Source organism: Diadema antillarum, unplaced genomic scaffold, assembly GCF_040938485.1.
Source record: "Diadema antillarum isolate AM-2024a unplaced genomic scaffold, OU_Dant_1.0 scf00000016, whole genome shotgun sequence".
Lineage (NCBI taxonomy): Eukaryota > Metazoa > Echinodermata > Echinoidea > Diadematoida > Diadematidae > Diadema > Diadema antillarum.
In genome coordinates this window covers 612,601-632,500 of record NW_027270905.1, presented here as the reverse complement: position 1 = coordinate 632,500, position 19,900 = coordinate 612,601, and the positions used below count along the sequence as shown (strand labels likewise).

The 19,900-nt window shown below is 39.0% G+C and overlaps 1 protein-coding gene across 1 annotated transcript in view; it reads left to right on the top strand.

The window, feature by feature from the left end:
- The first annotated feature begins 1,274 nt into the window (after positions 1–1,274).
- Positions 1,275–19,900, top strand: part of LOC139725132 (transcriptional activator GLI3-like) — a 114,997-nt gene continuing 96,371 nt past the window's right edge. The window contains exon 1 of the mRNA XM_071636221.1: positions 1,275–1,599. The gene's annotated coding sequence lies outside the window, so the exon portion shown is untranslated. The remainder of the gene's footprint in view (positions 1,600–19,900) is intronic.

Here is a 19,900-nt window from a genome sequence, read left to right as displayed (position 1 = left end):
TTCAGTGTTCTTTTGTTCTCATAAGTTATAACATTATAATTGGGAAGGGGGACCATTATTCGATTACCACAAGCATTAGTCATGCACTATCCCCGTTGTATATAAATAACCTCATTTTGGACGTAATTGAAAGTAATAAAGCATTCTTTTACGGAGTTTTCGCAGAGTTGAGGCAATGATAGCTGGTGAGTGTAATACTCATTAGGGCCTATATCACGGTCCGCCGTCACGATAGGTGACTTCCTGATTTTGATGTTAAACTAGCTGGCCATGCATAATGATACAAAATCAAAGTTTTCGTTTAGACTTGGTCTGTATACCCGAATGGCAAGTATGAATGTCGGGGGTAAAATTCCCAAGGAAAAATGCCCGAGGTAATAATGTGAAAGTAGCTAAAAGGTTAGTAAAAAACAAGCAAACAAACAAAAAAAAAAGTCAAAAGGTAACATTTCCAGCGTAAAAATGTCGGAGGTAAAGATGTCAGAAATAATAGTATGAAAGTTCCCGATGCAGATGTACATTTCAAAAGTAAAAGGAAACTGAAAAAAAAAAAAATCAGCTCAACTTTTATACAATGTACTACCAAAATTCAACATCGAGTATACGCAGAAAAGGTACCTAGGAGTGCAATGAATACAGGGAAAAAGCATACACCTTGTTTCCTAGTGTAATGCCGAACGCAAATTATAATCACGATAGTTATTATACACTGTTTTCACATCAGCTATCATTTTTTAATCATTTTGTTCTCACATCATTATGCCTACGATTTTAGCTAGTTTAGCTCTCTTTGCGGGAGGTCGACTAGCAACGCTGTCTTCACCGTATCAGCCGTGTATTCCCGTAAATACTTTAATATATCATAATCAGTCAAGTTTGCAGACGAAACATTAAAATGTAGTGAAAAGTACAATATCTGTTTATGCTCAATGTCAGGACACTATATTATATGGTAATATAATATACAACGTAGTATTTTCGAGGCTGGTTTGGAACCTTACAATCGCAAGTGAAAACGACCACAAACCTATATGGTTTTTGTACCAAAGAGGGCGGTCTATAATTTCCCTTCGGTGAGATTGATGGCCACAGCGTGAGTTGCTCTGCGAAACGGCAGGGAACCCTTTTCGTGTGGATGCAGCAGCATGATGAATGGAGCTAGCGAGTGAATCGAGGGTTCGCGATGTGCATGCTATGCATGGTCAATTACTGAGTAGTTGGCGCGGCTAGCATAGCGTCTTGAAATTGATTCTACCGAACTGCGTGTACCCACGGGATGCGGGGTCGGCGGTCACTCAGGCGAAACCTTCGGCAACTTCAATCCCGTAACGTTCTCAAGCTTCAGACAAACACGCCTTATCTGGAGACTGTTAAGTAAATAATCCCCCTTTTGGTAAATGTAACTGAGTAAAGTGTCGGTCAAATAGGTTGTCCTAGTAATTGATATTCTCGGCGTATATGGCAACAGACATTAGCGAAAACTCGAAGGACTCCCGGGCCGCCAGACCCCGCGTGGTCGTCAATCGGCATCCTGTAGACAGAAGGTACCTCGCGACATTCGCGTAACGGCAAAGAATCAAATTTCAAGCTGTCGGCGAGGTAAGTACACATTCTGAAAATTGTCTGTTTGCAACTTGCCATTGTCTCTGGAAAATAATCTACACAAAGACAAAATTTGAGATTCAGCAGTTGCAGTAGGCCCTAGTTCTATTTCTATCGTGTATCCCGTGTAGGCCCTACCAGATTGGAGATGCAATAACAATGTGAGTCTGTAGCTGATTTGAGAGTTGGCGATGACTTGTGTCAGTTTATGATTCATTTTAAAAGTAGAAATGGACCGTAGAAATCTGTGCATTCACTAAATAAATCCCAACGTTGCATTCTTTGGCTGAATTATTCTATGTTGTGTCCTAGTCTACCAAATTCTTGGACTTGTGATTTAAAAAAAGGATTAATAATAATGAATGAAGTACAAGTAGACTAGACCATCGGCGGCATTGCCTAGGCACCATCACAACTTTCAGTAGATTCTATGCTACTGCTAGGTAAGTAGGATTTGTTACTGGAGGAAAGAACTATAAATGCCTTATCTGTATGGTAAAATTGTTTGTGAGGTCAGTCAGATAAATAATGACAGCAAATGGGTACGGGTGACTTCTGTACAGCGACAGGACTGTGTAGACTTATAGAACAAGATTTAGGCAACAACACAAATGCAGCACTCTAGCACTATACAGCAGTATCCAGTTTTGAGTGGTACGCCACAAGGTACAGTGCTTGGCCCTCATCTGTTTTTACTGTATATTAATGACATCCAGAAAGAAGTCTCCAGTACCACTAGGCTCTTCGCCGATGATTGTTTATTATATCGCCCAATTAAATCACCGAATGATATGAGTGATCTCCAAAAGGACCTCGACGTAATGGTCAAATGGTCTCACAGATGGGGCATGCAGTTTAATCCTACCAAATGTGAATTTATGCGAGTCACTAGACAGAGGTCTCCAGGTAAAGCATCCTACAACATCAGTGGTGTTACCCTCCAAGGAACTAAGGAGATCAAGTACTTAGGCATCAAAATCCAAAACGACCTACGCTGGAATTGCCATACTCACTACTCAACCTCTAAAGCTGCGAGTGTATTGAACTTCCTCCGGCGTAATTTTCATCATTGTTCATCCACTGTCAAGCAAAAATTATATTCTACCTTAGTAAGACCACACTTGGAATACGCTGTTGCCGCATGGGATCCTTACACTGACAAAAATATTTCATCCATCGAGAGAATCCAGAGACAAGCTGCACGTTTTGTCACCAACACCTACAGCAAGGAATCTAGCGTCACTCAACTCCTGAACTCCCTTGGATGGAAGTCACTCCAAACAAGACGAGAAGCACATCGCCTGACTTGTTTTCACAAAATGTTGAATAATAGATTGGATATTGATTATTTATCACACACTAAACCCAAGCTTATCCGAAGTAGACGCGGACATTCTCATCAGTTTGAAGTACCATCCTCCAGACTGGAAGTCCACAGAAACTCATTTTTTCCCCGCACAATTAAAGCATGGAATGAACTTCCTTCTTCCGTAATCACACAAACGGATTCTGCTAAATTTAAGGAGATGTTATTAAATGGAATAATTGTTTAAATGTCCACCCTCCGGCACCTCCAGTCAAAACTCCAGTAGGAGTATTCAGGAGGACCTCAACCAAGTACCAAGTCACGAAAGAAGAACTTAACAGAAGTTCCCAATGGTTGCCCTTGTTAATAATAATCATGACTATATACATACAGAGCCCTGTCATGTGTCAGCTATCGCTGTACAGAAGAGGTGCTTCGCACAGCATTTGGTTGAGCTGCAGGCCCTGTATAATGTGGTATAGACCTTAAATCAGTCTGTGTTATATTGCTGATTTTGCCAAAACTGTCAATTTTGTTGTCATTTAGACTGCATATTGTACAATGTTCTTGCTATTGAAAATATGAAAAGTATGAAATAAGTATGGCCTGAAATTTGTCATCATCAGTGAGTCCTGTCATTTGTGCAATTCTATCATAGCATCTACCAAGTATCTAAAACTTTAGATTTTATGGGGAATTGGATCATTCAATGGTAGCATTACTTGCATAGAATTCCTTGTTGGTAATAATGTGATTTACAGCAGTATCTTTGATGTGTATGAAAGATTTAAGTCGATGAGCCATACAGAATATGATATTGTGATGTATTTCAGCAAGGAGCTTGTTCATAACTTTAGGACCATTTTACCATTTTTGAAAACTGTCACTGAAGATGGATTGGAACTAAAGGGTAAAAGTGGGAAGGATAGAATAGATTTTAGTGTCCAAGTTCGTTGAATTGTTGTTTTTCATCGTTGATGGACCTATTGAATAGAAACAAGAGACATGAAAGAGACATGTGTACAATTAGAGTACTGTGACGATTTTACAGAATGATTGTTGTCCTGAATCATGTTTTGCACTCAAGATATATATGATGCACATAATTCACAGTGTATCTTGATGTCATCTTTTTAAAACATTTTCATTAATTAGTTGCTTTTATATCTCTGCTGTTATCTAAAATGACTGCTTAGCAAGGTTTCCCCTTAAACCCCCAAGAACTGTCATTGGTTAAGATAGTCAACTCATGTGATTGAGCATCTGATCAAAATCAAAGATTATTACTGTCAGCATCATTTAGCAAGGAAAGCTGTGGTGGTAAGATATGCTTGATATGCACTTTTAAAAATTTCGTATTATAAATCTCATTCACATTGCACCAATAGCACTAGTATACAGAGGCGTATGGGTGTTGATTTGCTGTAAATTTATTCAGATTAAAGTTTTGCCTATAAATGGGAATAGTATACTGTATATACAGTAACTGTTATTTTCGTGAGGGTTTAATTTTCGCGAATTTCGCGAATCACAGTTGTATCGTGAATTTAACAACACGCGAAAATGTCTCCATGCGCCCTGTTAATAGTGCATTAATGTAAGCGTCGGCGTCAATTCGCGAAAATGTCTGTGGCCTCGTCATTCGCGAAAATATCTGTACGCGAAAGTAACAGCGTATACAGTATCATAGTCAAAAGCGATAATTCTTAGACCACAGAAGTCATATGATGGCGAGTAATATGTTGAAGTTAAATGAGGACAAAACTCAAAGCATTGTTTTCTCATCTAGTAGACTACGCCCTACGGGAGATACAAGCATTCGGCTTGGAAACACTACTGTCAATGTATCACACACTGTAAAAAATCTAGGTGTTCATTTTGACCAGATACTATCGATGACAGATCATGTCAGTAGAGTGTGCCAGACAGCAAACCTCCATCTGAGAAACATATCTCATGTTCGAAAGTATCTTACAGAAGATGCATGTAACCATGCAGTGCGCTCTCTAGTTCTGAGCAGGCTTGATTATGGAAATTCTCTGCTGGCAAATATGAATGTCAGTGATGTGGAAAGACTCCAAAAAGTCCAAAATCGAGCGGCTCGCCTGGTGCTTGGTGTAAAGAGAAGATCCCCGAGTGCTCCTTTACTGAAGCAGTTACACTGGCTCCCCATCAAAGAGCGTATCGATTTCACACTAGCCCTTCTTGTCTATAAATGCATGATGAATACCGCTCCTCAATACCTATCCAACCTACTAACCACCCTTACAGCCACCAGATATCAACTCCGGTCACAAAATGATAGGACAGTCCTACGAATCCCACAAGCAAAAACCAAAGCTTTCGAACGTACATTTTCATATGCTGGATCTGTTGTCTGGAACACTCTACCAAAACAACTCCGTCTATGTGATTCAGAGGAAATGTTTAGAAGGAAACTCAAGACTGAACTATTTCAATTGTAACTACTAAGTATGTTCCTATGCTTTGTGAATGTTGTTTGTTGATGTATGTACAGCGCTTTGATCAGGTCCTGTAAAAGCGCTCAATAAGAAATAGTTATTATTATTATTATTATTATTAATGAAAAATCATCAATGAACATTTGTGTGTGTGTGTGGGTGTGTGTGTGCAAGAAATGTGTTTGAAAGCAAAGACATTGATCTCAGAAGACACATCGCGTATTTTAAGATGATGGGCAGGACTTCTCAAAGGAAGTTTTAAAGGTGGCACAAATACAGAAGGCTCATCCTATTTCAGGCTCTCTAGGCTGGCGCAAAATTACTGGATGCAAATTGCGGTCTCAAGGTCCAGTAAACACCAAGCCACACCACATAGCCCCACTCTCTTTCAGCTCTAAATATTTTTCCACAATAGCCTAGTTGTTGAAGAGAGAGAGATAGGTAGGCAGATCTAGAGAAAGAGAGGGAGAGAGAGAAAAAAAAAATCACTTTCTTTCTCTACCGTCTACCTCTTTGTCTTTGCTTTCCTTCTAAAGTACGAAAAGAAAAGAAAAAAAAAAACCCTCCCTGCTGAGTCGAGATGCTTGGAGCAATAGACTTACTGGGCATTTACTTTGTAGGGTGTCTTCCTGTAAAATAGCTGCAGGAGCAAACCACAAGATGACTCCAGAAATGCAGGAATGGTACAGCACTCCAAACTGAATTCTTTGCTTTATATGAAGCAGGGGGAAACACTCATGCAGACACACACACACACACTCACACACATAAGAAAGGAAAAAAAAACAAACAACAAAAAACAACAACAACATTGCCCAAGAATCTTCTCATAAAGTGAGTTTTAAAGGTGCATAATTTGAATGTTAATCATAAAACCTGGTTGTGTGTGTCAAATGAGTCGTTGAGAGTGATTACATGCCATTGGGCTGGAAACATTGAGTATCCTTGCACTTGAGTCATTAGTACGGTTATCGTATAGGCCTACATTCTGAGCAGCATTGTTTTGAATGTAGATTTGAGAATTTCATTGATTATACAGTAGTGTCAAGTTTGGTCAAACATTCTCCAAATGTTAAAAAGCGGGGGATAAGGGCAGGGTCTTAGGGTGTGTTTATGCTCAATTTGTGAAGGCAGAATCAGCATTTTGAAATGCTGATTCAAAACGCCGTTCACGGGAGCACCGTTTATGCTCACTTTCTTCGAGCTTGGAAAGAGCATTTGCGATTGCTTCTTTGACCTCAGCGGAGGCAGGTCAAATTTAAGCACGCACTTTTCTGGAAGTTCTAGAGCTGTGTGAGTGTGTGCATTGTTCATGTTTCGACTGGCTACGTGTTTAATAGCATGTTTAAAATACAGTATAACATAATTTCGGTTATTTTACTAATACGCACGTATGGAATGTAGACAAAGATAGGAAATACGAGTGAGCTCATGTATTAACATGTCTGTGTACGTACAGTATACAAAATATTAATGTACCAATAGGGAGCTCGAGCTGAAAAAACAACATAGGCCTACACCCGCAAATTGTGCATTGTGCAGTACAGTAATCAAAAGGTCAGCTGGCCTGGCGCACTTATTTTCACATGAACCGGAAAAGCGATGAGATGACATCATTTAAACACGTACTATGTGATTTTGTGATTATGCTTTCCCATGAAACGTGATTAGTCAGAATCGCCATTCATAGACGCACCTCTTTGTGCATTTTGAAGCAACATTTTGAAACGGCGTTTAAAATATCAAAATGAGCAAGAACGCAACCGCATTTTCTGCTAATCACGTTTCAAAACGCTGATTCTGGCCCGAAAAAGGAAAGCATAAACACAGCCTTAGTTGGCATTCTTGTATGGAAGTCTGGCTGTGCTGCAAAACATCCTGCCCCCAATCAATTTCATTGGAAAAGGTTCAGCCCCCCCCCCCCTACTTCACACAGAAGGTCATTAACCTCATAATGAAGGAGTCACTCAGGTGAGTTACAGTGTGTTTGTGTATGAAGTCATCTGGACAATGTGTGGCTTGTACATGTATTTCAAATCTATCCCAGTCCATGAAGATTTACTAGCCAGCAATTTTCAGACAACAGGCTAGCAGTTTTAGTTTTCTTAAAAAAAGAAACAGGTATTTGTATAGCTTTTATTTGTATTCTTAGCTGTGCTTAAAGATTTTTTTTTTTTAAGTATTTGAAGAAAGTGAGCAAAAGAGGAAATTTAACTTTTCGCTTTCTGCTGGGTAAGATGAATTTCACATGTTTTTAATCCCTTGGAATCAAAGGTAATATCACATCAAGATTTTGAGCGCTTTATTTCCGTGCTAGTTTTGTGTTTCACAAAGTGCACGAAGATTTTCCACACCACAAAAATTTCCACTTTTACATTCATCTCAGCATTGTTTGTTTCTATGTTTTTATTGTCATATCGTTTTTTTATGCCTTCGCCACAAAGTGGAAGTGTCGCCGCAGGCATTATGTCTTCAGGTTGCCCATCCTTCCATACGCGTTCCATCCATAATCAGTTTGTAGACGGCGTAACTTAAAAACCGTTTGAGTTATCCTAATTAAACTTTACATGTATGTGTGAGCCCACTTGGGTGCACATGCTCAAGGTCAAAGGTCAAGGTAAAATTCTCAAAATTTCACTGTTTCCCTTATATCTCTGCAATACCTGAAGGTATTTTCTTGAAACTTAGTGCTTGCCTTCATGTATTACCAGATGAAGAATCTGTAGGGAAAGTTTTGGGCCATGGATTCAAAGGTCAAAGCTCAAAAGTCAATTGAAAATGCTAAAATTTCACTCTTTTCTCCATGTCGGAAATGGCTCGAGGTATCTTCATGAAACTTAGGCTGCATTTATATAACTTGAGAGAGAGAATCATATTTCAAAATGTGTTTGGAATGGTGTTTCCGAACGTGGTTTTAAATGCGATTCTCATGGTGCAGCGTTTATCTAATCATCATACATTGTACAATCGCGATTCAGGTGTTGTCACTGTGCAGCTGTTTTGCTCCGTTCGACCCGGGTTGATTCTTGAGAATGATGTAGTAGGCGTATAAACAGTTATTTACAAGAGATTGTCAAGAATGTGCTCGCTATTCAGGACATTCTGTTTTTTCCCATAGTGTAGTAGGCCCTAATGCTATGGTAAGCAACATCGCGAAAGACTGTGTACCACTTTAACACTCCCATGCGTAGTACACATTCACAATTTGCACAGAGTTTTGAGCAGTGAACAGGAAGTGTGCAGAAGTCACTTTACAAACTTCACAATTTTTCTGTTGTGAGCATTCACATTACATATCATGGCAGCAAACTATGCGTGAAGAGCGAATTCGCATTCTGGCTTGCGATTTTTCTGGCAAAGTTTCAGGGAGCATAAAAAGTTGCCTTGCAATCTTCACCCAAACTTTGCAAAATTTCTCTTGCAATGTAAACAGCACTAACGTCACAATTTTTCCCATATTTTGAAAATAGCTCAAAGTGTTGTCATAAAAATGGATGTTACCAGTTAGGATTTGAAGGATTGTAAGCCATGGGGTCAAAGGTAAGGGTCAGAGGTCAAGTGAAAATGCTCATATTCCCAAGAACTTGCTCTTTTAACCTATTTAGCCATCCATCCGAATGAAGCCTAGTTCAAGGAAAGTAAACACAGCACACATTTGTGACAAGCATTTTATTTCAATTTTTTGCCAATTATGTGAAACTGTTATCTCACACTGTCAAGATGTACTCTAGACCCACTGGGAGAACCATGTGATAAGGAGGATGCATACCAGTTGCCATAGCGACATCTGTAGTTTTTTTGTGAACAGCATGAGGTAAAATTTGGTCCATCCAGTTATAAGTACCCAATTACAAATTTTCTTTAACAACAAGGTCTGCCTCAACTCATATGGGTTTAACAGTTTGCCATTGTGTAAGTCTGAGAATGAAGTTGAATAACCTGTGATTTCATTTTTTTTTCATTCTCCTATTGGAAGTCATGCACTGAATTAAGAGCTGAGAGCTAAACTTAGATAAAAAAAGAAACAGTGTTCAAGTCATTGCCCTGATCATAACTCCAATTTTGCAGTTTTCGTTTCCTTATGTCAGGTGCTTCTTTTAACAGAAGTGAGTAAGCCCAACCACTTGCAATATAACACCTTCTTAATATAATATGGAGATATTTTGATATTTTCTGAAAGGCTCAGTACCTAGTCTGTTTTCCCATTTTGTATCCTTCTTATATTTATTCATCACAATGCCTGGCATTTATTTGTATGTTTATTACACGCTTTATCAATTTATCCTCCGCAGCGTGAAGGTCATTTGTAAATAATCCAGGACCAATTTGATCCTCATTGGGACTTTTTCTGAATGGCTCATCTACTGGGCTGGAGCGAGGGGACAATGGCCTAAGTGACTGGGCATTGAGGCCCGGGCCTAATCTGGCTTTTCATGGGGAGCGCATCATTGATGGAGACATTCCACCCTCCCTTTCAACTATAGTGTATTTCTCAGCCCCTCTCTTGTTTGGTTGCTTGCAGATAATGGAGCTTCCCCCCATAGTTCTGAAAGAAGGGCGGTAACTTGCCCTCAGCTTCCTTTCAATGATGCCCTGCAATTTACCAGAGCTTTGGTCTGAGAGAGGAAAGAGGAGGAGAAAGGGGAGGACAAAAATGAAAAGGAGATTTACACAATAGTGGCTTCTCTTTTTTACTAGTGAGTAGTCTGTGCCCTATACACTTATCGGGCGGGGGTAGAGGGGGATATATTGGGAGTTGGTGTTGACTGATAATGTATTTGATACTATTAGTTACCCCCTGCTTGTTCACGAAATATCTACGGTCTGGTGCCATATTCCATGAGGCTGGAGGCCGAATGGAATATGGCACCAGACCGTAGATATTTCCCGTATTTCGTAAGAACAAGCAGGGGGTAACAATTTTATCTTTTAAAGTGTAGATCTACGTGAATTCTGTAGTGTAATCTCATTGGTAAAGTTACACAGGCAATCTGGGATTTCACTTCTGTTCCTGTTAATTTTTTGCAGGGAGTCAAGTTGAAATCGCCGGCTGTCGAATGCATGAGCTAGCACTGATTATGATGCGCGCTGTTGTGCGTAACGTCACCAGTCACGGAATACCATAGAGCTGTATTATAATTTAGTAATCCAACTCTATGCGGAATACTCGCTGAACTCTACACTTTGTCACTTTCTTCCAAGTACTCCCTGAGGGCCTGGGCTGCCTTTGCATTGGCCTTTGCTGTATTTTTGGGCGTTGTGCTAACCTTCTTCTCACTAATTTCCTCTCGTGAATGATGTTGAAATCGCCGGCTGTCAGCCTTGTTGACTTACGTCTCGCGAGCTGATTATGCGCGCATACATCGTACACGCGCAGCTAGCTGTATAATATCATGACGTCATATCACGGAATACGGAAAATATTCAGTGGGGGATTTAGCGCATGCGCACAATATGACCTTATTCACGGAATACGGGAAATATTCAGTAGTTGGTTGACCAATGAGATTACAGAATTTACGATCACTGAATGATAAATATATATGATCAGTCTTCTCGGGAGAGAATAAAAATGATATTTGCTGGACTGTAGGGCCATTCTCTCCTCCAGCAGTCACAAGAGTTTGCACAATCAAAATACAGCAATCCGTCACGTTTCGTGCAATGTATGTTTTTAAATGCTTCCAGCATGCTTGAGATGCCGATGTGACAGGAAGAAAAGGACCCATTAGATGTCACATGAACAGAAGTTGCGAGTTTTTAACAATCACGCACTAGACTGTAAGTGAAAATGTGGGAATTTGTCAGTGTTTACTAATGTGAAAAAAAAAGGAAAAGAATTCACAAACTTCTTGAAAGTTTGAAAACTTGCAGTATCTCAATGAGATTGCCCAGAGGAAGAACATCGAGAAAAATTATGGGACCCAGAAGGGCCCTTAGCTGCCGTGTGGATGCCCCAGCCATGGAGAGCAAAAAAGATGTATAAGTATTTTTACAAACCCAAAGTAGCATTTTGACACTTCTGTTTCCTGTTGCACCTGCTTAATTCAAGTCTGGATTCTGTGGTTTTATGTTATCATTATTGTGAGTGCGTGTCCAGGTGCAAAGACTTTTTCCCTTCTTCTGCGACATGTGTCAAATTCTCTACTGATTACGAGTGTTAACTTACGTGCATGAAGGAATTTCTTATCAATTTTCCTTTTCCTTTTGTTTAAAAAAGAATGTTATTTAAACCTGCTGTAAGGTTTAATCTGTTCAGTTTACAATTGACAAAACTTAATATTAACCTTCACACTTTACTTGCATACCGTGCATACACTGTAGCTTTATTAGCTAACTTAGGGCAGTTCATCTCTTGATTTTATTTGTCATAGTGACATAATAATCACTTCGCAGAGTCCCAAGAACATTTTAAATAACATTACATGTTATACATAGGACCATTCAAGTTGTTCTGGAAACAATATTCCAAGTCATTGGTAATTTTTTTTCTTCAGTGGAGTTGGTCTTGCTCAAGACTCATTGTTTATTCATTTCAGTCACAATGCTTTGTAAAAGGTTATATTCTCAAAGAACCAAAATTAATCAAGACAGTGCCCAACAATAGATGAATGAAGAGGCATGTCATAACTTTTTATATGAATACACCTCTGCATTTGTCTGCAGAAGCAATGTCAGTTATTGGGTCTGGAATGCAGACTACTTGTATTGAGAAATCCTTTCTTTTTTCCTTTGAACTGGTCATGCCCTTCCTTCTCTTTTGTTAAAGAAGTTATTGTGCTTGTGAGATGGCACTGTGTGTGTATGTGTGTGTGTGTGTGTGTGTGTGTGTGTGTGTGTGTGTGTGTGTGTGTGTGTAATGAGAGCTAATTATCAGAGTCACCTGAAATTCTTTTGAAATCAGTGGACAAAGCAGGGGAATGGACAGTTATAACATGTAAATTGATTGAACCTCAGGTGAAGCATCAATGACTCAGCTAGCAAGCCAAATACAGGATCAGGAGCATTATGCCTTGTTCAATGCTGTATACATGTCACTTTGTTGAGCTCTCCAAGTTGCATTCAGAACTGGATTAAGAGTCAAGACCAGAAGAGATAACTGTTCGCTGTTTGTTCCTCTTTAGAACTTCCGTACATGATCCTCCAGCATACAAAGTGCTCAGCATGGAACAAATAGCAGCACACATAGTGTATTAAATAGCCTACACCATAGCTCTGTTTCACAAGTGTAATAATCTGCAAATGGGGACTTGTTGAGACAATTTCACGAGTGGTTGAATTTTCGATTGGTAGCCAAGGTGACAAGGATGAAAAATAAGTACTGTAAAACATGATATTTTCGCGGCATGAAATTTTTGCTAATTGGAGCCGACGGCCTTTTTCACAGCATGAAATTTTCACGAGTTGCCTCTAACATTCAATGCGTAGGCCTGTAGTGGAGAGAAGAACTTTCATGTGCATTTCTATTTTGCGAATCTTTGCTCTCGCGAAATTTGCGAAATCAAAATGCACGCGAACATTCCTCGTTTTACAGTATTATCTCAGTTCAGGAGAAGAGTGCATGATTTTCCATGATATACAGCGAATTCATGCATGGGAGGCAATTTTGCGAAGTTGTGTTATAAAATATTGTCCAATAAACTGCATAATATATGGCTGTTCACATTTAGCACACGCATGTACAGAACAAACGAGCGAAGCTACCTAAATGTTATTGTCTCAATTTCATTCCATCTGCGGTGACAAAAGAATTATTCTACAGTGAATAGCTGAAACAGAAGCTTCCGTATATATTACGATTTAATGAGGTAATCCGCCCCATAAGAATATGTTATTGAATAAGTATCAGATGCGATGACTTGAAAGCCTTGGTAGCATGGGGATTCGTGCAAGCTTGGATTCATGGGTGGTCCGATTCATTCGCTGCCCACCGGGGTACCTTCGTAAACCACGAATAGCACCGTTCAGCGAATGCGTGCATCGAAGCGTACGCTCATCGGTATTAGTCAACTCCAGTCTAGAGTCTGTGGCTGTCATGTGTGTGTAGTTTCGTAAAGATCAGTGATAAAGCTGCATGCAATTTATTTCGCCTGCTCTTTTCCAGTTGCCTGAATGAAATTATTTTTATCAGGGGACTTCTTGTTATATTCTCATGCCATGTTTTTGATCTCACATGACTCTGTCCAAAAATGTAACTCCACACCATATTCTTAGATAACTTATGATGATAGAGGTTTCATCAAAATTAGACCTTTGATTTGAAATTTGTGAAGTGTGTTTAAAATTTTCAGTGTTTTCATGAATCAGTTAAATACAAACCCTGTGCTAGTTACAACCATTTTACTGAAACTAAGAGAGGTGATGATGCCATCAAATCACAAATCTTCCATTAATGAACCAAAAAAACAGACCATCACTTTTAATAATGTCCTTTTTTTGTTGAGATTATTCAATTTTGTGTGTACTGTAAAACGAGGAATGTTCGCGTGCATTTTAATTTCACGAATTTCGCGAGAGCCAAGATTTGAGAAATTAAGATGCATGCAAAAGTTATTGTCTACACTATATGCATTGAATGTTAGAGGCAACTCGCGAAAATTTTCATGCCGCGAAAAAGGCTGTCGGCTCCAATTCGCGAAAATTTCATGCCGCGAAAATATTGCGTTTTAGAGTAGTCGATAAGACTGAGATGTATCTGTCCTATGAAATCACTTTTAGTCTCATAATAGCCTAGCAAGGTTACTTTTGGGAAGAAGGAGACAGTAGCTAAGTCATCAACTAAAAACATGATTTTGATTGTATTGCCCCTGTACATTTGAACATATCGCATATGGGAGAGTTGTAAGGTGATAACATCAGTGCCTCTTCCAATTTCACAGGTTTGATGTTCAAACTAATGATTCCACAACTTTCTTAGTTTATGTTTGTTTGTTTTTTAAATGAAAACTCTAGCATTTTTTTTTCATGTAGTTTAGGAGTAGTTCATAATAATAATTATGTATGATAACTTTCAAACAGATAAACAAACCCAACAATTTTGGAAGTCTCTTTTAGCTATCAGTGCATGTTTGTCACTTTTTCTTCTTTGGTTGTTTCAAAGAGAGAAAAAAAAAATTAAATGGGAGGTCATGCTAAAGATAAAAGGTCATGACCCAAAGTTAACTATCTCAAATGAATTCACACGGCCCAAGGAACCGTAAGGAAGAATGCCTTCAAATCAAATTTGCTGGGAGGCCATGACAAGACTATTCATTGGACTGTACTGAAATGAATCGATTTGAAGTCAAAGGTTAAGGTCAAAGTCGCAAATTTGACCATCTTGTCAAGTAACTCCTGCATCTGGTAAAAATTCACTCAGACTTGGTAGTTGCAAGAACAGTTTTTGAGGTCATGTGGTTAGAAATTCAGATGCTATGGCAACCATGTAGAGACATCACATAGATGTGTTCACAAGTGAGAAGACATCTCAGAGATGTTGCTTCGATATCCCTGCGACTTTGAGGCAAATAAGTTGTCGCCTTGTTAAGAGATGTGTTGGAGGTCACCCTGGACAATTTAAAGGAAGATATCAAGAGAATTCAATATATTTTAATTTTTTAGCACTTGAATAAAAAAGTACAGTGGACTCCCATTATAGTGAAGTCCTCAGGACTGGCAGTTTTCTTTCGTTATATCGACATTTAGTTATAACCAAACAAATAAATAATAGAAAAAACATAGAGGAGATAATGTTACGGTCAGAATTTTTACTTCGTTGTAACTGGAATTTTGTGATAACAGTGCACTCTCGTTATAATGGGAGTGCACTGTACATGTGAGTGACTTACCACTTTCAGAAAACATGGGGAATTACATGACCCTTAACATTCATTGTATGTCATTATCAGGAGGAGGGACTGTGCACTTTTCATGAAAAATGATTTTTTTTTTTTTACATTTCAATCTTAGATTACTCTTCCAATAAACTCAGTTTATTGGAAGGAATTATTGGGCAAATGGCACACCATAGCTGCTCTCCCAAAATTCACCAATAAAAATCACAGGCCAATTTATCACACATTGACCTTGGATAACATTTATGTGAATTAGGCAATAGGGTGTTGTGTTCAGAGTTGTATGTTTGTATGATGTGCTGTGCAGGCATTGAACTTGGCAGGGACTACATCATTGATGAGGTAGTGCCCAGAGAAATGAGATAGATATGTTCTAGACAGAGAGAGATGCTATGTAGATAAAGAGACATACATGTAACTGTAAGCTCCCCCTCCTCCATCTCCTCAGTATTTTTGCTTGTTCAGTGTAGTTTTGCCAGTGAGCATTTTGACATCAGCTATCACAAGCTTCATTAATCACGTTCATTGCGCTGCATTCATGAAAACATCAGTATAAACCAGAGATACATTGCAAGTGTGACCTAGAGTGCACCGGCATTTTCATGTCAACGACACACAATTTCCTCCCTCTTTGCTGCCTCCAAAAGGTTGCTGGGGGCACCTGGTTATCGGGTCGTCAATTTATTTCTCGTTGAACACTCATGATTCTGTTGTCAGGAGAATTTAAAAACAAAACAAAAACAATAGCAGCAGCAGCAGCAACAACAACAACAACAACAACAACAACAACAACAAAAATCCTTCAATGGTTTTTCTTCACACTAAGCCCACATATCCTACATGAGGTCCAAATGTGCTGAGCTAGATACACTGTATACTGTAGGTCATCCAAGTGGTCAAGAAGATGAGGTGCTATATCTCCCGTTCTTGACCTGATGAGGTCGAGGGGTCATGGAATTATCTTGTCTTCTCTGTGGCACTATAAAGCATGCATACCCCTGGTGCCCTCACCACCAAGCTTTGTAATGAAAGTGGGAACATGGGATTGAAAAAAAGTTGAATATTTCATTTGCCTGCCTTTCACACACATGCACTGGGTGAGATGGTCAGGGTTTTTATAGAATTAATTTATATTTAGATTAAAAGTGTTTATGACATTGGAGATAATGGATTAAAGTGAAACAAAGACTTTAGAGTGATGTGGGCTGTTTGACTGTCCCAAAATTATAATACAAAAGACTAAATCCTCAACTTCACTAGTATGAATGCTTGAAGCTTGCCTGGTAATTTGTTGTTGTTTTTTGGTATATTAGTATTACCTTCTTTATGAAACTAGATACTGAAATGAGAAGAGTTGTGTATGAATATTCTTCAACCTAATATGATATAGACATTATGTCTTGCTTGAAGAGTAATGCTGTCTCTCAAGAAAAGCAAGAAAATTGCTTTGGGAAGGAGGAGCAGAAAAAGAAAAGAAAGAAAAGTTGGAAAAGAAGTCCTGCAAGACACTGGGGGCATATGCTATATATGCTATGTGCAAGTTTATTTACTGCAGGCTTTTGGGGTTAAAGGTTAACCCCTCAGCTATTCCAGTTTGACTCCAGAGGAGAGACTCCGTCAAAACCAGACAAGGTGGGGATAGTCTTAACTCAGACTCAAGTCTATTTTATCATCATGTTCATACAAAGGCAGTTGTAGCTGATGTCAAGTGATTAGAAGGAAACAAGAAAACAGCAAAAGCAGCAGCAACAACAACCAGAAAACAAAATTATAAGAAATATGTTTACACATATTTGTATTGATAGTGTATTGATACAAGACTTCACTCGGATTTCTCAGATTCAATTGTTTACAGATGAGGCAAAAGTTGGTTTGGTTCAGAGGAGAGCTAAGTGAAATATTGTTTGTTCTGTCCATGAGCACGGATGTGCTCTTTGTGTACTTCATCAAATTACTTTATCCTGGATGTTATTCTCTTCAAAACCCTAGAATAAGAAACTCTCCACCATTTGATATCAGAAGATATCAAACCTGTAATCTCTTTGTGTGCTGCATAGAATGTGCAAACCAAATTTTTCTTGGACTTTATTCTGCTTTACAGAGAGAAGGGAAATTAAAGGGTGTGTACAGTTCTGGTCGAGGTGAGGATTTAGCTTTTAACGTTTTGTGAGATATTCAGAAACCACTCTATGAGATGTCAAAGAGCATGCAATTCTAAGGGCATCAAAAGTTTATTTGATGAAAATCGGTTGTGAAATGGCTGAGATATCCAAAAACAATGTGAAACAAAGAGATCCTAATAAAAGGCGTGGCCTGTCGCCTTTTATTATTATCACTTTTTGGGATATCTCGGCCATTTGAAAACCAATTTTCATCAAATAAATGTTGAATCCTTCTTAAAATTACATGCTCTTCCATATTTTATAGGAGGTTTCTCATTATCTCACTTAGGAATGTTCAAAACATGAATCCCCACCTCAACCAGTACTGTACAGTCCGTTTTAACAATGACAACTACTAACTCTTTTAAAGTTTGATATTGCTTACTGAGTTTATCAGCTGATATGAAAATGTGCTTGACAGTCTGCCTCTGTAGCTTTTACAACTGAACCAAAGTTCCCAGAAAGTTGGATATGAAGGCATGATGATAACACCTTTGACAGTTCTTATTGCTGTTGTCAGAAAGTGGAATAGTGTAGAGAAATAAATTGTATTGGAATGACCTCATAATGATTTTACTCATCAAATGGTGAGTTTTGGTCACCCAGCACAAGGGGGTGTGTTTTTTATTGCACCATGTTAGACAACTCTCTAAAAAAATGTGTCTATATCATGCTGTAAAACCAGAAACATTCGCGACATGAAACTTTTGTGAATTGGAGCCTGCAGCCTTTTTCGCGGCATGAAATTTTCACAAAATGTCACTGGCATTCAATGCATTGTGTACAGACAAACACTTTTGCATGCATTTTACTTCTGCAAATCTTGGCTCCTCGCGAAATTTGCACAAGTTTCCTGCATGTGAAAATTTCTGGGTTTATGGTATGCCATATATAGGTCCTACCCTATAACGCGGAAGAATTCATACATGCCAATTGTTAAACCACACATCATATCAAACAAATTGATCGAAAAATTTTGCAAGCAAAGCAGTTGGCTTTATGTGGAAGCTGGCAGAGTGAGGTTAACTAGATTTAGCATCCGGCAAACAGAAAGTGATAACTGTTGTGAGTCTCCGTTTGTGTTCTCACCTCATGAACTCATGAAATCCATTGCCTTCACAAGGATGCAACAATTGGAGTGGGCAGGGGTGATAAAGTGTGTTTTCAAGTCATAAGGTTTGTTATTACAGGAGAATCTTGAGAAGTAGAGCGAATCCAAATTTAGGAGCATGAAGGAATGCTCAAAGAGATAAATGCCAGAGTTGTTCTCAAGGACGCAAGATATGAGATTATCGCATGTGATTCTCCCTCTTTTCATGGGAAGGGGGATGTAAATGCTCTTAGGCAAATGAAATTTACAGTCCAGACAGGCTGATGGAAGGGACACATGCTTCACATTGCTCAAGAAACACAGATCGTACACTACTTTGCACATGTTGTTAGCACCTGATATGTTTGAATCTAGGTTAGACAGGTTTCTCTTCACAATAAATGCCCTGTTTATTGCACTACTTGTAGAAAATGCAGAGCCTGAAACATGGAAGAACTCCCAAAGGGGGCACAGTGTCTAACCTCCTTCTTTGGCAGTATAAATGGTTGCAGGATACAAGCCTGAAGCCTTGCTCGTGATTGTGCACCCACCTACGCAATTAGTCCTGCTGCTGATCCTTGCTGATCCAAATCAAGGGATGTTTGACAGTGTAGCTTGAAGGAACCTGCAATTTTCATATCTGAATTTTAAAAGTCCATTTAATGTATGAATAAATGTGAAATATTTAATCTGAAAGTCAGTTGTTACTAGAGATAGTTCTATTAGGGCATTTCATAGTTGTTTAGTAAATATGATGAGTTTTTGGTCGCGTTCAAACCGTGGGATGTAATAGTACAGCCAATACTACACCATCCCTTTAACACGAAACAGAAACACAAAGTGATTTCTGCCATCAAAGAAAGAATTTGGTTAGGCCTACATTGTGAAAATTTGATGACTTTACATGAAAAGTTTGCTTAAAAAGTATTGAGGTTTGTAAATATGTAAAAAAGATTTATTTGGGGAAAATCTTGAAAGGGAGCATGAAAGAAAAAGTGTATTGATGCAATTATGTAGGGCAGTACCAGGTATCTCATGGTGAAACCTTCAAAGGATGGAGCTAAACTTTGGCATTGGCTGTGGTGATACCAACATCTTGATGTGAACCACAGAGGTGTGTGTGTGTGTGGGTTTTTTTTTTCTACCACATGTAAGCCACACGTGGGTGCATATGATGCTTTTGGTCAGGTGGATGTTGGAGACAAGATATAATTTGATGTCCATCTGACCATGTTGAGTCCCACATGAGCTGGTGTTCAATATTTCTCCAGCATTCATAGATGCCGTGTTCAATATTTCCTCCAGCATTCATAGATGCCAGGTTCAAAATATTTTTATGAGTGAGATTTTCGTGACTCAGTATCTCTGCGCGTGCATATGTGCGTGAGCGAGGGAGCGAAGCGACTGAGCGAGGGGAGGGTGTGGGAGGGGGGTATCCGCCCTCC